A 20,448-nucleotide genomic window follows, 5' to 3' on the forward strand; every position below is an offset into this window, starting at 1 on the left:
GTTGCCTGAAGGAATGTTTTGTACCCAATAAGACACTGTTTTTTTTTTTTCATATAGCATATAAAGCATTTTATATTCAGAATATTAATCGTTGGTAGTCTTTGTTAGAGAAATGCATTTTCTTTCAAGTGTTGCAATCGTTTATCTTAAACTTTATCGGTTAATGGATTTAGATAATTTATACTTTCCAAGTGATGTTTAGTTCCTCTAATATATTTAATTTCATTATAATTGTATTTGTTCATGCTTTCTTATAAAATGAGGGTGGCCAGGCGTCTGAATAAGGCCGGACGGAGTCAGATGTTTTTGGTTGCGTGTCCGAGAAAATTGTGTCAGGTCTGCTGCTTTTGCAATGATACTGTTTGAAGCGTTTATATTTTTAATATTGGTAGATAAAACTAACTTATCTTTGTTTAATCTTCAAAAAATCCAGATCATTGCTCTCAGATGCGGCATCCATACTAATATTTTCTGTCTGTTACCTCTTCACGCCCAAATCGTTCAACCGATTTTGCTAAAATTTGGCATGGAGATACTTTGAATCCCGGGAAAGGATATAGGATACTTTTTATCCCGGAAAAATGTACGGTTCCCGCGCGATAAACGGCTTTTGGCGCAACGGAGTTGCGTTCGTCATTTCGTTCATTATACGACTTACAAAATATTTTTCTATTTAATAATAATAATATTAATCTTTATTTAAAAACTTTTAGCATCTGTTACATTGTATTGTTATAATATGACCTAGGAGTACAATACAGTTGTATACGAACTTACGAAGACAATAAATAACAGACTTTACAAATATTGCATAACTTTGGCGCCTGCACTAGGCTGAGCCTGTCCTGCAGATCACCAATATATTTTCCTTCTTTTAGACATTTACTTTTAGAAGTAATGATGTAGATACCAATGAGACAACTTTGCCTGATTTATTTCAAAGGGACTTTATCAACTATTGTTACTGCAGTTTATGGATTAGATTGTGATCTTTTGTTTACCAAATTATCAGTCACATGCTCCGAGATAATCTCAGGATAACCTACTTTTATATTGTATAAATGGAATTTTCACTGGAAAACATGTAAGTTTTTGTATGGAATTCAATTTTAGTTGTTGTGCGATATGCGGCTGTTGTCCGGACAGGATAAAGACGGTGGGGCAGCCGAGGCCTGTCTCAGAGGTCAGTGATCTTTCAAATTCTAAATAAACCTCTACCTAATAGCTGCAGTAAGCCTATAGCTACTTATAACGCCTTTATATATAAAAATAGGCGGTCAAAATATACATGTATACTGTATAGGCCGAACAGACAAAAAGAAACTAATTTTAAATGGCACAAAGAAGTATTTTAGGTCAAGATTTAGATCTTAATCTTATTGATCTTATCTTAGATTCGATCGGATTTTTGTAGGTCACGCTGATTATTTCCTAAACTTAATTATAAACGTCGTACCAAGCATTACAATTTACAATCTTAAACTTATCTTAAGATAATCTGTCACTGATTTTCAGGCGTAAGTTGATATTACGGTTAAAAAAAAACTAGGCCTTTACATCCGTTGTGGATGATCTATACAGTATTTTTCAGAGCGAAGTAACCACTCCTCAAATACTGTAGTGCCTGGGACAAGATTTTTAAATGTCCGTATGGTTGCCCGAGCGCATACGGCATTCTCGCATCATAGTCGGCTTATCCAGAGGAAAGAACTAGTCAATACGTCTGGGACCAACTATGTGCGGGTTTCCTTACGATGTTTTCCTTATTAATTACGGTTAGCACTTAGCATAATAAAATACGCGGTAGCGTGTCAAGCCAAGTTCAAGTAAAACAGAACTGGATAGCAGCACCGTGTGTATAAACAAAATACATAACAGCCATGCCATGAGCTCTTGTAGCAGTATTACTTTTGAATTTCGTATAAACAAACATGATCTCTATAATTTATACAAACAAAACGACGTATTTTGTTTGTGCCAAATCTGAAAGTAATATTAAAGTAATACTGATATAAGAGCTCATGGTGGGGGGGCTGACCCAGAAGGGTATGGTTTGGAAACAGCTGGCTCTCAAGTCATTACATTACAAGACAGCGCACTATCTAATTAATAGTAATGTAATGACGCTTCAGCGTTAAAATCAGCCACGCGCCAAAACGTCTGTGTAGGATTTTATCTAGTCATGCCTTTTCTAACCGACTTCCAAAAAAGGAGAAGGTTTTTTTTTCAATTCAACCGTATATAATATATTATATTCTTTTTTTAAACTTAAGCCTTAACAATAACTTTATATACTACTAACTGACCCGGGAAACGTTGTTTTTCAATATAAAGTATTTTTAGTATCAATATAAAAAGATACATACAGCCGAACGTATAACCTCCTCCTTTTTGAAAGTCGGTAAAAAGTAGATAAAAATTATTCTCAAGCCTAACGAATGTACACTAACTGATGAAGACTAACATAATATACGAAAACTGGACAGTTCTGTAAATACTACATAGTACCTACATACATACGGGTCAAATTGATAACTTCCTTTTTTGAAGTCGCTTAAAAATATTACTTATATATTATTTACTGTGCTGCAAGTCATGTATTTTCATTGTTTATTCATTGGCGTATCATAATATAAAAATATGTAATATTGTTTACGTTGAAAGCTGTTTAATAAACATCAAGAATCAAGATTTATAGCGGGTGATCAATAATTGATTGATGAATTAATTACTCAGGTCTCCGAGACTCCCTCAACCTGACTAAACAATAATTTAATTACTACTGACGGCTTATTTACATAGGAATTTGCTTAGCACATTTCAGCTTTAGGCACGAGAATTTCAACCCCGCTTATATTGCAAATGAATAGTTTGTACGTCTAAGGGCCTGTTTCTCCACTTCCTAATAAAGTGCCGGATAGGCTATCCCATAGATATCAGAAACAAACCCACAACTTATTTGACAAATTATCCATACTCTATATGTCAAGAGTGGCAAGTGCTGAATAGCCATCCGGCACTTATCAGGAAGTGGTGAAATACGCCCTAAATTATATTACAGGGGAGCCTGCGAGGCCAAACTTTGATCGCAGTTAAAGCCAAGAAAAAACCATCATAATAAAAATTTGAAGTAGCTCAAAAATACGCTGTTTTCGAAATAACATTGCTAGATTTCTTATCTTCTGAAACCTTTTGCGTAAAATTTTTTGAAGATACTTGTGGTGTCAATAAACTGACAAAGTATAAATATACAAAATTGCCTCTTAATAAAAAAAGTTTGTGTTCTACGTAAAACGGATATACTATCTTTACCGGAAAAACATACGTTTCGAGTTTCCCATGGGATGCAACCTTTTTGTGAAATAATAACAACACCAAGTAGATAATACATTTGTTTTTTCATAAAAGCAACTGTTTTTACCGAACCGTGTAACTCTTGTGACCTGCGGGGCTAAAATGGTCACATTTAGCAACTCCTCTCAATCTATTCAGCAAATGAATTGTCAAAACTGTCAAACTAACAAATGTCAAATCAGTACAAAGATACAGAAATTAATTGCAAGCAGAGTTGCATTTTGCGATTTTGGAAAAATGAATCATATTATGATTCATATTATCATGATTCTTCAAAGCGACCATTTTAGCTCCGCCGTCCGTTTAGCTCCTTTCGAAATAAAATTAGTCTAATATTAGTGTGGCTCGGTCAATGTTTAACCTCTAAATATGTATCAAGCGCAATTTATGCAAATTTGCTAAACGGTTTAATGTGACCAGAATATTACGGGATCGTGATGAAATAAAACCTTCGCCTTGGCCCTGTAGGGTCGGCCGTTAATTCAACCTTTATAGCGCAAATAAACTTCGCCAAGTTCGCCGAACAAAATTATAAGGGTAACTCGCTGAGCCCTTATAAAGTAGCCGTTTGTTTTATTTTAAACGTTGTTTAAATTTATTCAAGGTATTCCGAAGCCCAACTCGGATTATTCCATTTGTTTCTCTGGAATATATTTTCGTCGTGAGTAAATTGATAATCCAATAATCTGCCCCTCCCGTTCAATTTATTGGATGCGAAATTATCTACTGCCATCATCATTAACCTCGTGTTTAATATTGCGTAATAGGGTCAAAAATATATAGCTACCACATCGATTTCAGTACCGGTGACCAGTTTCATTAAATGTAATCTATGCAGGAGTCGTTTTGTAGAGCCTCAAGTATCTGCGTAATACATAAAGACACTTTTGGCCTACGATGGCTTACGGCGAGTGCCGGGAAATCGTCCACCATCATGCACCACCCGTTTACACAATGGCAATGGTATGTAGTGGGCCAGCATGGTCCACTGTGAACAGGCAATTGAGGCACAGAAACACAGTCAATTAGTTGACGTGTACTCGTAGAGGCCTCTAAGTGCCTCTAATGTAATATTTTGACGATCCAATCAAAGTTTTACTTGCAAAAAACATCCAAAGTTTGTATTAAAATAAACCATTGAATATTCCGATTTGCGACCCAATTTACATGCCCTGAAAATTTCGTTGTTTAAAGACAAACTTTAATAATTTTTGCGTTGTGAAATAGAAAAGTTTAGCAATTTTGAACGAGTTCGCAGCGGCATGGGTTATTCATGAGACCCGTCACAGGGTCGCGAGCGTCACTCACACTTGGCCTACTTGCCGTCCCCAGGCACATGCCTGTATGGTGGATACACTTTCTTTGATTTAGTTAGCTCAGCATCCCGGGCAGTTGTCATAGAGAGTTTTTCCGTCAAAAAAAATTTTTGTTATACCTGAAATCGTAGTACTCAACAATGTTTTAGTCAGCTATCACAAATCACAATCCATCTTACTAATAATAATAATATCATATTAAGAGCAATGTGCATAGCTGTTGTGCTACGTTTATTTATTATCTCACGCTTCTTTTCTAACGTATCAGACGAGGGCAAAACATTGTAGTAGTTCCCGAACCGGTGGTAGGCAACGTAGTTTCTTCGTTCGACTTTCAAAAAGTGTATCATGATACCCATTTTGAATAAAAAGATATTTTATTTATTTTATTTATTTATTGTATGTCTGTATACACATTATTAATTTTATTGGTAAGTTTTTTATTGTAACTTGTACTTTCGTAGGTCTTAATATTTCTCAAGCCACATTAATGTAATTTACCAAGGGTCAGCTATGGGAAACCTGGCACGTTTATTGTTCTGTTTTAATAAGCTAATTGGACATACGGGATCACGCTCACAAAGGAACTAACGCGCTTGAAATGAAATTAACTTTGTAATGAAGTTACTTCCTTTGTGTTACGTTTTGAACATATTCCATTTTACTATGAATCCAATTTACTATGCTGTTTAAATGAATCTCATTTTTGAGGTTCGCTGTATTCCATACTTACGAGTACTTAATATTATAAATGCGAAAGTGTGTCTGTCTGTTACCTCTTCACGCTCAAACTGTTGAACCGATTTTTCTAAAATTTGGTATGGAGATAGATTAAGCCTCGGGAAAGGACATAGGATTTTTTTTATCCCGGAAAAATACACGGTTCTTTCATGATAAACGAATTTCGGCGCAACGGAGTCTTTTAGTATATATTATTTCATTCACAATTCGTTCATTCGTTCATATGACTTTTATCCCTCTCGTTTTTTAGTTTTTGCAAACGGACTTTTTTCTTCATATATGAGAAATCTTAGAACCCTGCTGCCAATATGTAATTTGTACATTGTAAATGGCCGTACTTGGCCAGTTATTTGTGACAGAAGTATCTTTTTTTATTATTATTTTTTTCGCCGAGAAAATGCTTTTAAGCATCTTGCGGGGGATGGGGGTCCTGCCCGCAAGTATGATGATAGTAGCCGTGGCCCCTACCCACATTCTAGCAAAGTAAGTATACCTATTTGGAGTTCTAATAATAAAGATACTAGCTATTTGACCGAATTTATTTATATTTTCTAAAAATGATTCCTAGCTAGATCGATTTATCGCCCCCGAAACCCCCTATATACTAAATTTCATGAAAATCGTTGGAGCCGATTCCGAGATTTCAATCATATATATATATATATATATATATACAAGAATTGCTCGTTTAAAGATATAATATATAAGCAACCGTGAAAGCTATCTTCGTCTGTAACAAACAGTATACTGTGTACTTATTTGTATACTCGTTTGTATACAAATAAGTACACAGTATACTGTTAAATATTAGTTAGGGACAAACTACTGTATTATTATTCGATGTGTTAGAATACCTATTACTTATTCGTAAGGGTAGACGCTTAATGCGACGCCTTGATAATTTGGCTGTAGCGATATCGATTTTTCTTAGCAATGACTAAAGCTAAGAAATTAAAGTTCATTGTGAGTATTCATCATGTCTTTGTCTTTGAATTACCCATAACATAACACGATTGGTCAACTTTTATAACACAGAATAATCAATCAAAAAGGCCTCTATAAAAAAAGGGATTCCTATTTTGCCAACAAAGGAGAGTGATTTAAGCTTCCATATTGATTCAAGCAGATACTTTAATTTGCCCATAGCTTATATGAAATGTATTTATAGTTTTTTTTTAATTACGCGACAAAAACCATTTTGTCGTTATGCCCTTTCCAGTTTTTGCTGTTCCATTGCTTGTTTTCTATGAGAGGCGGGCCCGGCGTCTCATAGAAAACAAGCAATTTAAAATACATCCAACACGGTTTTTTACTTTAAAGCGGCGTCACCTTAAGATTTATAACATCTAGGCTACATAAAGATGTTTCGCACAACGTTAGTAACTTCTACAAGAACCATTATACTGGTAAGATGCTCATTTCGCATTTTTTGGAGAGCGCTCGAGTTGACGTCTCGTTACACTTGAGGCTGTACAATTTTATGAACAATGAGAGGTACTCTACATCATTCCTAAATAATAATGGAATCTAAAAAATCATTGATCGTTGAAATCGTGCTTGTTAAATATGGAGTGTAGATGGAAGATAACTATCTTATATGGGGGATATTTGAAAAAGTGTCCAGCTGTACGCAGTAAATAACAGTTGAAAAATCCTCCAAGAGTGGCGCTAGCTGCAGCAAAGGGTATGGAATGAATCTAGCCGTTGGTGACAAAATATAAATTGAAGTTAGCCGAATAGCCGAGTCACAGAATTACTGGGTTAATACCAATATTATATTTTGAAAAATATAACCTAAAATAGCTGAAATAAAAACTGCTAAATGATTTAAAATTTACCCTGTTGCTACTGTAGCGCCACCCTAATTTAACGCATTTCAGCGGACACTTTTTACATACAGAGATAGTTGTCCTCCATCTACTCTCCATATTGTTAAAGTAAGTGTATTCACAAAGAAAGGCAACGTATTCAATTTTTTCAATGTCACTTATTAATTATTATCATTGATATTATAATGTTATATTTTATATTAATCATACAAGATCTAATTTGCCGATTACGATTTAAACGACCATCATTTAACCCATCAATCCCCAAGCGCCACTCAGCTGTCACATAACAAATAACAATTGAAAATCTATTGTGTCTGCGATTCCCATGATCGAGGTATTAATAAAGATCGAAAACTTTACACAAAACAGCAGGGCTTTTGTGTGGAGTGTAGATTAAAAAGACTAGATGATAATGGACAGTAGAGACACAGCTCTGGATCGGTAAAGACAATGTTACACAAGTTGTAAAAAATGTAATGATGCTTTCGAAACTCTATTGTGTGGCGCCCAGGAGCGAGCCAAAAACTTTTTATTTACACATGCATACATACATGATAAGCTTATAAACTTAACTCTCCTGGAGCTGTCGGGTAAAAAAGACAAAGCGCATTACTTTATTAATAACTTTTCCGCACGCCCTTATTTATAAAATTGACGTAGGTGCTACACTATGAGCGGAGGTAGGTCGCTGTTTGGCCTATATTCCGTCTCGCCCCGGTTTGCCAAAAGTGCATAGCCCCGTCCCTGTCTCCCGTGACGTCATAACGCAACCCCTGTGTGTGTGCGTGTTACACACAGTAAATACAGATGCAACAGTTATTAAACCACTGGTGATATTAAATTAACACAATAATTATATTCTCCCAAACAACGATGCCAACAAAGCAATTACGGGCAGAATTCGTTTGGTCGTGCTTATTAATTGAGCTAAAAATAGATGAAAAGGAAAATTTTCCCGAGAATTTCCACCCGAAAAATATTTCGATTACGGTATTTGTGGGATAAACAATGTTTATTTGAATTGAATATATACGCGTAGGACTGATGAAATAGAAGTTTTTTTTTTTTAAATGAAATAAGGGGACAAACGAGCAAACGGGTCACCTGATGGAAAGCAACTTCCGTCGCCCATGGACATTCGCAGCATCAGAAGAGCTGCAGGTGCGTTGCCGGCCTTTTAAGAGGGAATAGCGTAATAGGGGCGGGTAGGGAAGGGAATAGGGTAGGGGATTGGGCCTCCGGTAAACTCAATCACTCGGCGAAATACAGCGCTAGCGCTTTTTCACGCCTGTTTTCTGTGAGAACGTGGTATTTCTCCGGTCGAGCCGGCCCATTCGTGCCGAAGCATGGCTCTCCCACGTATAAAAGTTTTATCAATATAAATTACTAAGGGCCTGTTTAACCACTTTCTGATAAAGTGCCGAATAGGCTATTCACAGCTTTTTTGACAGATTCTCCATAACTACTTCATCTGTCAAGTTAAGTGGCCTTATCAGGAAGTGATGAAACAGGCTCTTAGAATAAAAGTTCAAATGAAAGATGTTTTAATAAACAAGTTAGGATTAATTTATTAGCAAACCCGGCCAGACTTGATCCTGTCTTAACTTTGGGGGTAGCGATGAAATAATAAATAGCCAGAGATCTTTTCTCATGACCTACCAAATAATGACATTTTGTTTTATTTCAAACAGAACACAAATAATTCGTAGTATTCAGCCAAGCTATTTAAGGACTAGCTGAATGAGACGTAGCTAAGTAGTTTTTTTTTTACGTAATAAATGGTAAACCTTAATTTAACTTTCATTAAATCAACTGAAAATATTTAAATATAAATCAAAAACCTTTTAATTTCATAAAAAGAAACCTTATTGCTGCTGCGGAACCCTTCATGGGCGAGTCCAACTCGCACTTGGCCGATTTTTTATATCTAAGCGAACAAATCAGGCATTCGGTCGCTAAAGTATTCAATTCCATGAGGAAATAATAAAATTACCATTTACGAGTCCATAAATCGCAAGTCCTGTCGATTCCACATGGATCCCATCACCAGATCAGAATATACAGTCCCTTGGTACGAGATTACATTGCTTTCACAGTCAGCGTGGACGATCAATTGTTTTTGAATAATACAGGATTTATATTCTTTTAACCGCATTTCGAATATCCGACTACGGAAAACTAATTTGAAAATAGAATTAGAAAAAGTATGTAAGAGCGCTTACAGACGAACGGCACGTGTCGGCGGTACGCGTCGGCGGCAGTTGACGGCAGACGACGGCACGTGTCGGCGGCAGTCGACGGCAGTCGGCGGCACGTGTCGGCTGCAGTCGGCGGCAGTCGACGGCAGCCGTCGACCTTGCAGTTGTGACGTAGCGCGTAAAGGTAAAGGCCCACAGGTCGGTATCGTACGAAACGGACGTCTCGCATCAAACGGATATTTTTTTACAGTACGTCCACTGTATCGGCAGCGTACGGATTACCGACTAGACAGTATGTTTATCTTCAAATTAGTCCAAACAAAGTTTCTAAGTCAAAATTTCTGCTTTTGACTATTCCATTCACACCCCCCTTTTGAGCATTTATTTACTAGGCTATTCGATAATCCGTACGCTGCCGATTCAGCGGAAGTACTGTGAAAAAATTATCCGTTTGATGCGAGACGTCCGTTGCGTATGATACCGACCTGTGGCCGCTTACCTTTAGGCGGTACGTCACAACTGGGGGCCTACCACCACCTCTACTAAGCAACACCGTTTGACAGATAAGCAATAATTACTTTACAACAAAGCTTTCTGGAAACATGATCGTTTTAGGAAAGGTCGTGGTAGGTCCCCTGCAAGCGTCATAAATTGTCAACGGCTGCCGTCGACTGCCGTCAATTGCCGTCAACTGCCGTCGACTGCCGCCGACACGTGCCGCCGACTGCCGTCGACTGCCGCCGACACATGCCGCCGACACGTGCCGTTCGTCTGTAAGAGCGCTTAGTATACAATAACACACGTTTTCCGTCCTCATATATGCGGCAAGCCTTAGAATACAAAACAAAACAAAAAAAATTCAAGACATTCGCAATCCAAACTTCATTCCTAATATCTCTATAGTCTAGACCAGCCATTCTCGAAGTACGCTCTGCGCAGCCCGGGGACTCCGCGACCGACACGTAAATAATTGGAACGAAGTTCTTTATCGCGCGTTCGGCGTAAAGAAGGCTAGATAGAACGATATTTGACCTTGATACTTTTTATTAGTACCTGCATGGTAGAGGCAGAGGGCGTTGATAGTATTCCTGTGCGTCAATTAGATGGTGTTTTTTGAGAATAAATAGCGACGCCTTATTAGTATTCCTGGGCGTCAATAGATATGGCGTTTTTTTAAATATTTTTTTTTGAGTGTATAATATTATGTATAAGGGGTTTTTGAACGTAAGAAATAACTTCGTTCCATTCGGGAGTCCCTTGACACCTCTCAGAGTTTTTTTAGAAATGTCATCAGACACCAGTATGAGAAAATTCATTCAAAGACAACATCCATGGTGGGGGCTGTCAAAAATGTCATTTCTTAAAAGGCTTCCGCCATCAAAAATGTTTAAGAACCGCTGGTCTAGAGTCGAAACTCTAGGGAGGCCTCGACGTATTAAAAATTTGTAGTATACATATTGATGTTGTCTATAAAATATGCAAAAACTACACTTATTCATGAGGTTATTTAAAATAAATGATAATTAATCAATAGTCATATTAACATCCAGGGATAGGGATGCATGACGTATTCTATTATTAATATCCATACTAATATTATAAATGCGAAAGTGTGTCTGTCTGTCTGTGCGTTTGTCCGTCTGTCTGTCTGTCTGTTACCTCTTCACGCTCAAACCGTTGAACCGATTTTGCTGAAATTTGACATGGAGATACTTTGAGACCCGGGAAAGGACATAGGATACTTTTTATCCCGGAAAAATGTACGATTCCCACGCGATAAACGAATTTTGGCGCAACAGAGTTGCGGGCGTCATCTAGTTATTAATATTCGTATTCTGTTCTATTATTAAAATATTATTTAGGGCTTGTTTCACCACTTCCTGATAAAGAGCTTGATAGGCTATCCACAAATTATTTGACGGATCCTCCATACTCTCTGTCTAGTTAAGCGGTAGATAGCCTATCCGGCACTTATCAGGAAGTACTGAAACAACCCTTAATAGTATTAATTAATATCTAATATCTATCATATTATTTTATCAGCTTTAAAATGTATGAGTGGATGGTAGTGATACTAACAATACTGAGGTCGAACCGTGGGCAAAAGCTGAAAAAAACTATAACTCAATATTTAAGAACTGATCGTAATATGGGAGAGCCATGCTTCGGCACAAATGGGCCGGCTCGACCGGAGAAATACCACGTTCTCACAGAAAACCGGCGTGAAACAGCGATTGCGCTGTGTTTCGCCGAGTGAGTGAGTTTACCGGAGGCCCAATCCCCTACACTATTCCCTTCCCTACCCTCCCCTATTCCCTTCCCTTCCCATCCCTACCCTCCCCTATTACCCTATTGCCTTTTAAAAGGCCGGCAACGCACCTGCAGCTCTTCTGATGCTGCGAGTGTCCGTGGGCGACGGAAGTTTCTTTCCATCAGGTGACCCGTTTGCTCGTTTGCCTCCTTATTTCATAAAATAATATATATATATATATATATATATATATATATATATATATATATATATATATATATATATATATATATATATATATATATATATGTGGTTCAGATTAGATTCAGCGAGTTGTATGTCGGGGAACCTTTTCTCTCCTAATTCGTCATACAAAGTGCCACGAAGTTACCCTTATCTATATGTCATCTTTCCGACCTTTTTTAAATCGTTCGCATTTCCCTTCATCACGTGCTGTACGCAGACAGTATAGTCTGTGTATTATCGAACATACTGTTATTATGACTCCATACATATTATTATTATAATTAATGCGAAAGTATATCAATCTGTCCTCTTCACGCCCAAACCTCTGAACTTATTTCATTGCACTTTAAGTCCCAGGAAAGAATATAGAAAACTTTTTATCCTGAAAAATGTACAGCGGGGCTAAAATGGGCGTTTTCAGAGAATCAAATTATGAATCTTAATATTATGATTCATTTAATAAAACCGCAAAATGCAAGTCTGCTTGCAATTCATGTCTAGTAATTCGTACTAATTTGACATATTTTGTCAGTTTGACAGTTTTGACTATTCATTTGCTGAATTGATTGAGTGGAATAATTTAATTGCTTAAGAGGGCGACTAACCCCAAAAATCAAACATCGTCCTTCTCTCTTCACACTCACGCCCGTCTTTCATATGCCAGGTGAAAAAGAAAGACGCAGATTTATCGCCAAATTAGTTTTTTCTCAATAACTCGATAAATATACAACATTTTATAAATCCGCTAGGTCGATCTCTCAATGATAGAATTTTATACAATGTGTTAAAATATTAACTTAGTTCAATGCACGGTTATGGCAATAAATGAAAAATTCGTGAAAATTAGATGCATCTTTGTGATTTTTTTCCATCGAGAAAATTTTAAGATATCGTGTTTTTGCTCAGATCGAATTCTCGGAAATATAATGTAGTATCTAATTTTAGAAAATGAAACATTTCGGGGCTTATTTTCAAGTATAAAAATGAATTATAAAATCGTCACTTTAGGGTTAGTCGCCCACTTAATGTGACCATTTTAGCCCCGCTGTTCATGCGCGATAAAGGAATTTATGCGCAACGGAGTTGTAGGCATCAACTAGTTAGTAATATCATAATTTATCGAAGAGAGATAAGCAGTGAATCGATTAAATATTAATTTCTATTAAATAATAATTTATTGTTTCAGGTATGTAACAACAGCTTGATGTAAGGTTTGAAAATTATAAAAAGCATTAAGCTGCTTGGTAAGTACAGGATAGAAGAACCACCTTTTGTTATGTAGAGAATAGAGCCACAGAATAGATAATAGTACAAGTACTAGAGCCGTAAACGTAAACACTTCCCTACCCTAAACCTTCCCTGGACTTCCACAAACATTTCAAGACTAAACTAGCCGAAAAGTTCATCCGTTCTCAAGTTTTAGCGAGCTACATTGATTTATTTTTATTTATATAAATTGAAACAATTACTCAGCTAAATACCGTAACATACGTAAACCAAGGTAGTAAAATAATATAGCACAGTACATTATACGTCATACTGCTAAATTAAAAATGGAACGAGCAAAATTTAAAGTATCTCCAAGTTTAAAATGAAAGTGAATTTTATGAAAGTTCCAGGACAGTAAGTATTAAAAGCGAGTTAAATTTTCATCAGGGCTTCATTTGGCCGTATCGCGTCTGAAAAGAAATGTAATAAAAAATTGGCCAAGTGGGAGTCGGACTCGCGCATGTAGGGTTCCGTACCGTTATAGAGCGAAAATAGGAAAATTTGTTTTTTTTTTTTTGTATGGAATCCCCCCTTAATTATTTGTTTTGTTTTAAGTAATTTTATTATTTAACATTAAAGGACACATAAAATTGAGGATTTTGTGAAAATTTCAAGTGTGTACAATATGTTGCTGTTATGGATTACGGGCCAAATAGATAAAAAAATGACGTTTGTTGTATAAGTGCCCCCTTAAATATTAACTTTATTTAGTTTTTAGTATTTGTTATTTTAGCGGCAGCAGAAATACATAATCTGTGAAAATTTTAGACGTCTAGCTATAGCGGTTCTTGAGTTACAGCCTGGAGACAGAGCTGACAGACAGACAGACAGACTGACGGACAGACATCGAAGTCTCAGTAATATGGTCCCGTTTTTACCCTTTAGGTACGAAACCCTAAAAAGCAGCCGGGTGTTCAACCGGCCAATCCCTTCTCCGGACGAGCTCAGGGTACTTAGACAAGTTGGGTTTATCGAATCCAAATTCAACAACGACGTGAGAAAATGAATGCATGGGATTTAACAAATGCGATCTCAGTGTTGCGCAATATTCCATACATACATTTACCTATATATCATCTTACTCCTCTGATGAAAATATCGAATACAATTTGACTAAATACCCAGAGTGCTTAGTCAAGTGGAATTCGCTAGTTTCGATAACGAATTTAAATGTCAAAAATGTATGGGATTTGACATAACGCATCGCAAGCGCCATGACACTTAGCGATGCGTTACGTCAAATCCCATACATTTTTATTCGTGATCGAAACTAGCGAATTCAACTTGACTAAGCACTCTGAGCCTACAGGCTTGGCTACTGCCAAGACGGTTTTCTTTATCGCTTCTTTATAGAATCGCTGATCAAAATGTATGGAATTGACATTAGACGTGTCGAACGTCAACGTCATATTAACGAACGCAAATGCCAATTCCATACATTTCGATCGGCGATTCCATTAAGAAAAGGTCTTGGCTAAAGGGCCAGCACAAAGCCCGTTCGCGAAACTTCGATGAATACCCAATTTAATATATTTAATTGGGTCTAATTTGCGTGTGACGTCAACCGAACAACTACTAACTCGAATTAAGCCGATTTCGCGTTATCTAAATTCTGTATTGTTATAATTTACGACACGATTACGGGTTAATACATTGCATCCTGAAGTGGAAAAGTGTTATCTGTTATCTTATAATATATTATACTAGCTGTCCCGGCAAACGTTTCTTTGCCATATAAAGTATTTCGCCCGTATTTTTTTTTTTTTTGGTAAGTGCTTTACGGTAAGTGGTTGAATAAATAATAGAAAATTATTACAACTCGAGACTGACGACGGTGCGATGGGATAGCGATGGACGTTGCCATGGTGACATACTTATTTAGTCACTTCAATAAAATAATACGGGCGAAATACTTTATATATGGCAAAGAAACGTTTGCCGGAACAGCTAGTTATAATATAATATTATTGCAACTGAAATACTTGCTCAAACCCGCTCGTTTAACTAAGCGCCAGACCACAACAAGGCGTTGCGGCGCCGCATCGCAAAAATCTACGACGTCGCAGAAAGCCATGTCAGCGACATTTCCGATGAAAGTTTTGCGTTGTGACATCGCATCGCATTACTGTGCGATGTTCTTTTTGCGATACGACGCCGCAACGCAGTGTTGTGCGCTGGCCCTAAGGATTGGTTCACATTGCAAGGTGACGAGGCGGTGTGAAGCATTTTGAAATGAGCAATTAAAATTTGGAATAGGCAACCTGACCTGCAAGTAGCAAGTCTTTTTCAACGAGCAAACGGGTCACCTGATGGAAAGAAACTACCGTCGCCCATGGACGCTTGTAACATCAGAAGAGTCGCAGGCGCGTTGCTGGCCATAAGGGCCGAAACACAATAATCGCGTTGCGGCGTCGCGCCGCGGAAGAAATGTAGTAAACGTAAACGATATAGAGCAAAAAATATTTCACTCTTATCTTATCTTATATCTTTAAATGAGTAATTCTTGTATATTATATTTATAATTGGAATCTCGGAATCGGCTCCAACGATTTTCATGAAATTTGGTATAAGGGGGTTTCGGGGGCGATAAATCGATCTAGCTAGGAATCATTTTCAGAAAATGTCTTTTTATACGTGTTTTATCGATAATCGATAAACTGAAAAATATGACTCTTCCTGACATCTGTTGGCGAATAATAATACTATTTTGTTAGCAACTAATTGTTTTAACGACCAGCAGATGGCGTTATTAAGTAACACGAAGTCAATGAGCGTTTGCTATACCGAGCAAAGCTCAGTCATCCAGGTACTTTAGTTAATAAGGCTATGAATCCTGATGGCGAGTACTTTTCTCGAAGATACAAAGCATTAAAGACAGACGAAATTTTTTTTTCTCCTACTTTAGAATGAGTAGTTGAAGAGCTACTAAGCGGGTTATCAAAACATACAATACAGTAAAATAATGTACAAAGAAGGAAACCCGTTACTACTTTTTAAATGCTGGGCTTGACTATAAGGTAAATTAAAACAAATACTAATATATTTTATTACACTACAAATCCCAGAAACAAACTGAATCATCACCACTTGTTAACAAGTGTGACGTCGTCATAACGCTGGAATTAGCGGCGCGGCGCCGCCGCAACGCGGTTATGTGTTTCAGCCCTTATATTATGTCAATTGATTATGTGTAATATGTATGTCCTTGCAATATGTGATTCCAATCCAAAGTAAACACTAATCACTAATCAGCAACAAACATTCATATCATACATTATGAAAATGTTTTGTAATGTGCCTTGCGACCATGATGGAAATGAGCCGTTTTCACTATAAGCCTCAATTGAAAAATATTTTCACAAAAAGGGAGGAAAAGCGAACGAATTAGACTAAACGAGATTGCTATTTCCACCGAAACGATTTGATTTAACCTTGGGAAATACGAAACCCTGGATTTTATGTCCCGCATAAATTTTCCTAATCATATCTTTTGTGTTTTCATACACTTGTCAATACATTGTGTAATAAAACTAAGTGATAATACATTAGAGTGTGTATGTGTGTATAAATAGAGTTTGCTGTGAGTCCTGCAAGAGTTACTTTTTTTTCATATTTGTATGAAAAAAATCATGACGCGCGGGCGCTTGCCCATACAAATCACAATAAAAATCTTGCTCTTTCAGCGCTGCTACTTTCACAGTGAACTATATACAAGGAACTTACTATGCACTTAGTTTTGTTACACTCTGTATATCTTCACATGCAAAATCAAAAATAATAATGTGAAAGTGTACATTTCCCTGCTATAAATATACCTAGCCTAATAATAATATTATGTCCTCGCGGTCAACTCTATCTGCGCCAAATTTAATCGAAATCGATCCATCTTCGTGCTAATTCTTTACAGAATACAGATAGACAGACATAATAATTTTGTTTTACACATATTTAGTGCATGCAGTAGCTTAAGTAGACTTTTGTAGGTAGGGTAGTAAAATACCGAACAAGGACGCGCGATAAATAACGTTAAATTATGCGTACAGTGTCAAAAGTTTGGCCTCCAGCCTTCACGACGTAGCTCCTGTTCCCTGAGCCAGTGTTTTTCAACATGTAGGTCGCGGTCCCCTAAACTCTATCTAAATTTGGGAACCCCTGCTCTAGGGCCTAGAGCACTGGTTCCCAAATTTATTTTATCTATAACTGCCCACTTTGAAAACAAATTATGTTTAGCGCCCCCATTGTGTCAATTCAAAATGCATTCAGATAAAATAAAATATCACCCCCCAAGCCTCTACACAACGCCACCATTTTTCTCTGGGGCCCACACCGCCTTTAGACCTTTGGCGCCCACAAGGGAGCGTTATCGCCCACTTTGGGAAAGACTACCCTAAGGTCGCTAAGCTTCTGTAGGGGGGGTCGCCAAAGGTCAAGATAACTATTTCAGTCAAAAAACAATAAAGATTAAAAGTTCTGATATAGAGGTATAGTAAGAGACTTTTAACAAAGGAATATGTATATACATCATAAAAAAGCAAATGGTGAGGGGGTCGCGTAATATTTTTTCATACCAGGTCACATCATAAAAAAGGTTGAAAAACACTGCCTAAAACATAGTTGCCAACTCCATAATACCCGTTTTATCTCCCGAATTAAATTATTATTGAACGTCAAAATTAATAAGTAAAGTTTCGAATTGAAATTCCGTTTTGTTCTCATTGTTCCTCCAGTTTTTGTTTGCAGCCTCTTTGTTACGTGAAAGGTAACTTTCGTTTATCATTAAAAGAACCTTCAAATTACGGACGCGATCATGAAACATTTTACTTTCAATGGAGAAATATTTTTAACGTGATAAATATGTCACCAGTTTCACACAGCGAAGGTCGGTGAGAATATTTCTTTTCTCAGAATAAGTGGTTGTTCTGAGAAAAGAGATATTCTCACCAACCATGATGAGGGTCTAAGACTTGTCGATCCAGATTGGAACTAATCAATTAGGTAGTTCAAATCTGGATATGGATACCAAGCCATAGCCTAAAGATAGACATGACATCTATAATATAAAAATGAGTCGCTGAATGTGTTGCTAAGCGCAAAACTCGAGAACGGCTGAACGGATTGGGCTAATTTTAGTCTTAAAATATTCGTAGAAGTCCAGGGAAGGTTTTTAAGTGACACGAAGTTCACCGGGACAGCTAGTAAGTAATAATAATACACAATATGGTGAAGAAAAATGTTGACCCTTACAAATATTTCGTTACAATAAATGTATGTAATTACGTTCCGTTTCCACAGCTCTGTAAGCGAAGGATCAGAAAACCAATTTGGGTGTGGATGAAAAAATTAATCCTTCATCCAATTACGTGGGACGCCAACCGTATAAGGGTCAATTCAGACCGCAACGCGACTCGTACATAGATGCATTCCTAAATTTGTACTGAATAGACAGATTTCAATTGCGTGAGAGGTCTTGCAAAGCTGTCAAATCCATACAGAAATGCATCTATTGAATTGACCCTAAATGATACATTCGCTAAGTTCTGTAGGTACTGCCTAAGAAGACTACTATTAGATACTATAATATCCCCTACTTATTCAAAAGTCTATATATATATAAAACTCAAAGGTGACTGACTGATTGACATAGTGATCTATCAACGCACAGCCCAAACCACTGGACGTATCGGGCTGAAATTTGGCATGCAGGTAGATGTTATAACGTAGGCATCCGCTAAGAAAGGATTTTGATAAATTCCATCCCCAAGGGGTTCAAATAGGAAATGAAAGTTTGTATATAATAATACTTCTTAACGCGAGCGAAGCCGCGGGCAAAAGCTCGTAATTATATATACCTATACTGTATCCGCTGAAACATGGCGGTAGCGGTCATTGGCTCCTTGCCAAAAACTTGTCATTTTCTATACAAAGCCGCGATTGACAACATCTGACACTTCATTGTCAATCGCGGTTTATATAGAAAATGACAAGTTTTTGACAGGGAGTGACCGCTACCGCCATGTTTCGGCGGGTACAGTATGTATAATATTATAATTTATAACATTTTCATATTGGTACCACTGCGTATGAGTAAATTTGAAAAGATGACAACAGCAAATCTGTCGCCTCAAAATTCGTTTTAAATGTACTATCACTTAACAGACAAGTTGATTCATAGGCAGATTGCGGACCTGCGTAATTTGGTCGTTTTATGTCAAACTCAGAAGACAGCTGTTCATGGCTAGTATTCAATTGACATAATCCGACCAAATTATGTAGACGTCTGTCAACTACCTATGAATCAATTTCCTCGATGGTACATTGTACCTGTACAGTTTTTCGCAACAAACATTATCCTATAAATTGTGTTGCTCTCTCTTATATCAATCCATAATCCGTACTAATATTATAAATGCGAAAGTGTGTCTGTATCTTCACGCTAAACCGCTGAACCGATTTTGATGAAATCTGGTATTACTTAGAGTCCCGGGAAAGGACATAGGATACTTTTTGTCTCGGAAAAATGTACGGTCCCCGTGTGATAAACCAATTTTGTGTCTCAATAACAGTTATCAAAGTGAATGCAGTAGCTCCACCATGAGTTTAAAGCTATAGTATTTCTCGATACTCGATACCGAGTACCATAAATGTTTAGTATGGCAAATTTTAAAGCGCCTCTAGCTGTTACTTGCGGAACTAAAATCACCATACTAAATATTTACGTAGTCGGTATCGAGTATCGATAAATACTATAGCTTTAAACTCATGGTAGAGCTACAGTACGACGTTAAACTTGTTGCTCTGTGAAATATTGAGGCGCTCTCACTTTCATTTTCGTATCTAATATTATTGCAAGCATAACATGTTCAAAATTTTTGTTTAACCCACGTTAACATGACATGTTAACGTGGGTTAAACAAAAACGCACGGGGCCACCAAAAAGGAGGAAAATAACAATGTTATTTTCCTACTTTTTGGTAAAAGGCGAGTTTCTTACGCGCCGGGTTAGTTCCCGAATCTGTGGTAGGTCTCATGTAGACGCGACGTTCTAAAAGAGTTAACTTTGTTAACCTACATAGAAATAAATATTTTCATTTTCACCCACGTTAACATGACATGTTAACGTGGGTTAAACAAAAACGCACGGGGCCACCAAAAAGGAGGAAAATAACAATGTTATTTTCCTCCTTTTTGGTAAAAGGCCCCGTGCGAGTTTCTTACGCGCCGGGTTAGTTCCCGAACCTGTG

General features: G+C 37.2%; 1 protein-coding gene across 7 annotated transcripts in view; it reads left to right on the forward strand.

Annotated features, from left to right (window-relative positions):
* Positions 1-20,448, forward strand: part of LOC121730070 (solute carrier family 12 member 4) — a 371,671-nt gene that overhangs the window by 281,752 nt on the left and 69,471 nt on the right. The window lies entirely within an intron of this gene.

This window comes from Aricia agestis, chromosome 9 (genome assembly GCF_905147365.1).
Source record: "Aricia agestis chromosome 9, ilAriAges1.1, whole genome shotgun sequence".
NCBI classification, from domain to species: Eukaryota; Metazoa; Arthropoda; class Insecta; order Lepidoptera; family Lycaenidae; genus Aricia; species Aricia agestis.